Raw genomic sequence first — 6,498 nt, 5'->3', positions numbered from 1 at the left:
CTAGGAGTCAGGACGTTGGAGGAAATAAAACGCATAATTTTTTTATATGTAAAATCTTATCAATAAGATTGGCTAGCACCGACCAAGAATTATTTAGTATCTACTTAAGAGATAGAGTGGGAAGTCATAGGTGATTTCAAAAGAAAAATTATGAGGGATATTTCTATAAATATGGAGTGTCAATGAAACTAGACATGTTATTCTTTTATATTTCAGTTTTCATCATCACCAATCTCACTTGAAGAGCATCTCTGGACATTTTGCCAGAAAAGATCATATGATGTAGACTAAGCTATTGAGAATGATATTCATAGCACATTTGTTGAAGGTCGGCACGTTGCAAACTCAAGAAATCTGTTTCTAACAAACCTTTTCCCAAATGGCTGAGAAAGATAATCAATCACTTTGCCTTCTCCCAGTTGGAATGCAAGAAAGACATGAAAACTAAGGGACAATCTTCTATCATCCCTAAATTTATGTATAATTTTGGATAAAGGAGATACACTATCCATTCACATAATATGGATTTTTTAAAAATAATTTTGAGATTTTGGTCAAGTCTTATAGGCGTCAAGACAGGCGTATTGAATAATTCGTACCTAGGATAAAGAGGGGAGGGTGACGCATGTCAATTTCATCGCAATTGCAACAGCAGTTCATACAAGCCTTAAAAATGGATACATGGTTGCAAGCAAATAAACACAATGTTTCTTTTGCAAATTATTTGGCTTGGAAACAAAATAGCTTGTACGTGCTGGAGCAATTGCGAGCAGAGGTTCTGAGCCATTCTCATGTTGACAAAACGGCAGGGCACTTTGGTTTTGTGAAAATGCTGCATCTGGTAAGGCGACAATTCTGGTGGCCTACACTTAGGAGGGATGTAAAAGAATATGGCGCTGCTTGCCCTACATGTGCTATGGCCAAGCGAAAAGTAGGGAAGCCCCAGGGACTATTGCAGCTGGTGGCAAGCCCCTCCCACCCTTGGAAGGAAATCTCAATGGACTTTATCGTAGACTTACCACCCAGCCAGATAAAAACGGTCATCTGGGTGTTTAAAGACTACTTCTCGAAACAGGCACATTTTATCCCATGCACCTCCATTCCCTCCGCTCAACAGCTGGCATGCCTCTTTTTAAATCACATTTACAAATTATACGGTACCCCCTCCCGCTTGGTCACAGATAGGGGTACACAATTTACTTCTCAATTCTGGAAGGCATTTTTGAAGTTAATTGGCACCAAGCAGGCATTGTCCACTGCTTGGCACCCCCACACGGATGGCTCTACGGAGATCCTTAACTCCACCCTGGAGCAATTCTTGTGCTCCTTCATAAGCTACCAGCAAGATGACTGGGTAGACTTACTCCCCTTTGCTGAGGTGGCATATAACAATGCAGTGCACCAGAGCACGGGTCACACCCCCTTCCGGGTAGTCTATGGTCGAGACTTCGTTCCGATGCTGGAGTTGCCACAGCCAGAGACCCCACCTTGTTCCCCAGATGACTGGGCGGTGCAGCTAGTCAACATTTGGCCAATCATTCAGCTGGCTCTCTCCGAAGCCCAAGCAACCTACAAGCGGTATGCGGACAACCACAGGGCTGCGCAGCCAGACTACAAAGTGGGAGATAAGATCTACCTCTCCACTAAGTTCATTAAGTCTCCACAGCCCTTGAAGAAGTTAGCCCCCAAGTTAATTGGCCTGTTTCCAATAGGGGACATAATCAACCCAGTAACTTTCAAGTTAGAATTGCCACACAACTTGAAACGAATATACCCGGTGTTCCATTGTGCCTTACTGAAACCGGTTACCTCCTCAAAGTGGCACAACAAACCGCCCCCCCGCCTCCTCCCATCATGATAGATGGACAACAGCATTTTGAAATCAAGGAGGTTCTCGATTCCCGAACACTATGGAGCACCCTCCAGTACCTGGTCTGCTGGAAACATTCCCCCACTCTGAGTGGGTGCAGGCTCGGGATGTCTCAGCGCAGTGGCTTGTAAAATGCTTCCATGAAGCGTATCCTGGCAAACCGGTGCCTTGAAGTTCTTTTGGGGGAGGCAGTATGTCATGTCCCCTGTTGCGATGCATACATGCATCACAACGGGGAACATGCCTTTCCGGAGAAGGGAAGGAAAGAGGAAGGAATTAGTGATAATTATTTAAGCACTAAAAACCAGATACCAATAAAGGACAAAGGAACCATACCTTTGCCCTGACCAGAGAAGCCATCCTCCTATCTCCCTGACATCTCTGCATTACCCTGGGGGACACACCTGACCAATGATAAGCCCTTCTGACCAGGTCTGCCTGGAGTAAAATGAGGGTGAGGGAAGAACGAGGGGGACCTGCTTGAATTTGGCTAGAACAGCCTCTTTTGGTTGGAGGTCTGCAGAGAGGGTCTTGCTTCCCACCAGTTAGGGATGGTTTGTACTAGACGACTGAGATTGTCCTTCTCAACTTGTTTTTACATGATTTCACGATATTTAGGAGAAAAAATAAGAATACACGACCTCAAGAAAATACAATATATCATAGAATAACCTATCAAAAGGAATTTCCTATATTATAACAAAAGAGAAGCTTTGGATTGTTGGCAGAGTGCTGGAAAGCCTTTGGCCCAGGAGAGATCAGAAAAGTCACACACCAGACATTTCTATAAAAACACTTTTTTTTACAGAAAAACAAACATATTTAAAAGCTGTTTGCTGAGAGGAGAGATTTCTCTCAGCTGCATATTCTCTGCAGGCCTACACAGAAGGTAAACTGAAACTGAAACAAGTCCAGGAAAGTTCTTCTCCTTAGGCCGTGCAACCATTAACACATGAAAAGGGGACAATTAAATTCAGCCTCTTCACCTGGCCAAAATGATTAGTTACCATAGTAACCTTAATCTGTAGTAGAAAACACATTAACACGGATTTCTCCCAAGACCAGCTTAAGTTTCCTGGAGATGTTTCATTTCATGGGAGCCCTAATTACCATTTCTTAATGCAAGAATCTGCTGGGAAAGTTATGTAGATGCCTCCCCTCCTCAGGTTTTATACCAGGGGGCAGTGTTGCCACACAAAATCGCTTTGGATATGTGTGGGGTGGGGGTGGGTGAGGGGAGCAAAGGAAGGGTCTACAGGCCTTGTCTCATTACAGAGGCATCATTATATTTACTCTCATCTTCCTAAGAGACCAGTGAAGGCAATTCAGAGAAATTTAACATCCCAGGAGATTACATTCCTCACTGTCATGAGTCCTGATGGTGAGCAGGAGAGGGACCCTATGCAGGGTTTGAAAACGCATTTGTAATACTGACGAATTAAGCAGACATTCAAAGAGACCCACTTCAGACCCACCTTAACTTTTGGGGTTTATCTGTCTGGGTTTTTCCCAGGCTTCTTCAGTTTGTTACGATTTTCAGTCTAATGTAGCAGTAATAAATCACTAGAGACCGATTCCTTGTCTCAGCCTGGTTCCTCACTGTTAGGACACTCACCATGAAGCCACATCCAAGTTGAGAACAGTTGTGCTTTGTTAAATATAGAAAAAACTGAATTGTTTGGTAAATGCAAAGTGATTTATTTCTGTTTCTCAGTCCACGGACTAAGTGTAGGAGAGGCGTTTTTATTAGTATTTGTATGAATCAACTCTGGGCAGCTAATAACCCATAAAAAGACCATACAAAATGGCAACCAACCCCAAACCCCCCAGCCCCAATATTCAGTATGTAATCCATAGAGTTGCTGAGTAAAAAACCCAACTAATCAGGAACACTCTATAGGCTTCCAATACATTTTTTTTAAAAGATCAACTTTCAGACTCGGATGTGTATGTAAAATTGATTTGTGGCTTAGAAATAGGGCCTTATGACTTGGTCTGCATTCACTTATTTTGGGTTTCTTCGAAAGGACGTGGTCAAGGGAACAACAGTGGAGCATACATCCGGAACTCCGATGTGCCATCCTATCTATATCTGGCTATTTATAACGTGGCTATTTACTGAAATTTCATGGCATGATTTCTTCCTGACACCTTAAAACCCTTAGTTGAATTGGGGAGGTTCTGTCAGATTTGCTTTAATTATTCCAGTCTAAACTGCCCTTTCTCCTATGTCCTGTATGTGAAAGGTGTGTTGAAAGACATCTATACCTCAATGCCCTGAGGGGCTCTTTTATGCTGAGTGATATGTAAATCAGGCCACAATTTCCCCTTTAAAGGAGCCCCAGGGTGTCTCTTTTCAGGCTACACCCACCAACACAAAGTTTGTGCCCTTTCATGAATCCTTTCCTGTCAAGTCCCCTCTTTCTTTAACGGGAGCAAATATGATCCTGTGGCCGAACTTGGTGTTCTTCCTAGCAGTCCTCAGAGGTAACTGTTTCTATCTAAGTTAGTGGAGGGGATGGCAGGTTGGGGCATCCCTGGTTGGGGAGGGGGTGGCAGCAGGAACTACCAGGGAGCTACCAAAGGTTGGAAGAGAGTCCAATCTCAACAGAACCAGAAGGTTTCTGGAAGAGGATCACTGCAATTCCCAAATTTTTGGTTTCTTGACTCTACCCGGCATTAGGGAGGGAGTGTCAGGATTAAGGGAATTGAATATATATTAATATAGAACGAATGGGAAATGAGCATCAGGTAGAAAATAATTTAACTGAGGAGTTAGGGCAGTATCAAAGTACACAATTTTGAATTAGGTGCATGTTCACTCCCTTTGGGAGCTGGAATATCTATTCGTTTCAGTGTTACCCTTGAAAACTTCCTTTACATTCTTATTCTGAAGTGTATATATGGATGGATTCAGCAAAGGTCTCATCACAGTGTGAAAAAGGGCCACACCTTTGTAGAAGCACAGAGGAAAGGATTTTCCCTGGGAGAAGGTACATGAAAAGGGAACATCCATTAAATTAACTCTGGATGGTTTTTACGGTGTATAGTTGTATTTTGTTTTTTTTTTACTTCTTTTTCCTTGGATTATAGTTTTTACCTTCAGCAAAGGATCGTTACCTTGTCGTGGTGCTGGAGCTTGAGCACCTCAATGATGCCATGAGCTAAACCGTGAAGGGCCACACAAGACGGGAAGGTCATGACAGAGAGGTCAGACTAAATGCGATCCGTGGGGAAGGTAATGGCAACCCACCCCAGTATTCTTGCCATGAAAAGTAAATGGATCAGTATAACCAGAGATATGTCAGTATACCATCGGAAGATGAGACCCCCAGGTCGGAAGATGGTCAAAATGCTACTGGGGAGGAACAGAGGATGAGTTCAACTAGCCCCAGATGTGATGACGCAGCTAGCTCAAAGCCGAAAGGATGGTTAGCGGCTGATGGTGCTGGTGGTGAACGGCGAATCCAATGTTCTAAGGATCAACACGCCATTGGAACCTGGAATGTAAGATTTATGAGCCAGGGCAAATTGGATGTGGTTATTGGTGAGATGTCAAGATTAAAGATAGACATTTTGGGCATCAGCAAACTGAAATGGACTGGAATGGGCCACTTCACATCAAATGACCACCAGATCTACTACTGTGGACAAGAGGACCACAGAAGAAATGGAGTAGCCTTCATAATTAATAGTAAAGTGGCAAAAGCAGTGCTTGAATACAATCCAAAAAAACGATAGAATGATCTCAATTCGAATTCAGGGCAAGCCATCTAACATCACAGTGATCCAAATATACGCCCCAACCACAGATGCTGAAGAAGCTGAAGTAGAGCAGTTCTATGAGGATCTGCAGCACCTACTGGACAACACGCCTAAAAGAGATGTTATTTTCATCACGGGAGACTGGAATGCTAAGGTGAGCAGTCAAATGACACCTGGAATTACAGGTAAGCATGGCCTGGGAGAAGAAAACAAAGCAGGACATAGGCTGATAGAATTTTGCCAAGACAACTCACTCTGCATAACGAATACTCTCTTCCAACAACCTAAGAGACGGCTTTATACATGGACTTCACCAGATGGACAACACCGAATTCAGATTGACTGCATCCTTTGCAGCCAAAGGTGGCAGTCATCTATACAGTTGGTAAAAACAGACCTGGAGCTGACTGTAGTTCTGATCACGAACTTCTTCTTGCACAATTTAGGATCAGACTAAAGAGATTAGGGAAGACCCACAGATCAGCTAGATATGAGCTCACTAATAACCCTCAGGAATATGCAATGGAGGCAAAGAATCGATTTAAGGGACTGGACTTAGTAGATAGGGTCCCGGAAGAACTATGGACAGAAGTTCGCAACATTGCTCAGGAGGCGGCAACAAAATACATCACAAAGAAAGAGAAAACCAAGAAGGCAAAATGGCTGTCTGCTGAGACACTAGAAGTAGCCCAAGAAAGAAGGAAAGCAAAAGGCAACAGTAATAGGGGGAGATATGCCCAATTAAATGCAAAATTCCAGAGGTTAGCCAGAAGAGATAAGGAATTATTTTTAAACAAGCAATGTGCGGAAGTGGAAGAAGACAATAGAATAGGAAGGACAAGAGACCTCTTCCAGAAAATTAG

This window comes from Candoia aspera, chromosome 4 (assembly GCF_035149785.1).
Source record: "Candoia aspera isolate rCanAsp1 chromosome 4, rCanAsp1.hap2, whole genome shotgun sequence".
In the NCBI taxonomy this organism is placed as follows: domain Eukaryota; kingdom Metazoa; phylum Chordata; class Lepidosauria; order Squamata; family Boidae; genus Candoia; species Candoia aspera.
The sequence above is the reverse complement of the archived record's forward strand: the minus strand, read 5'-3'. Positions refer to the sequence as shown.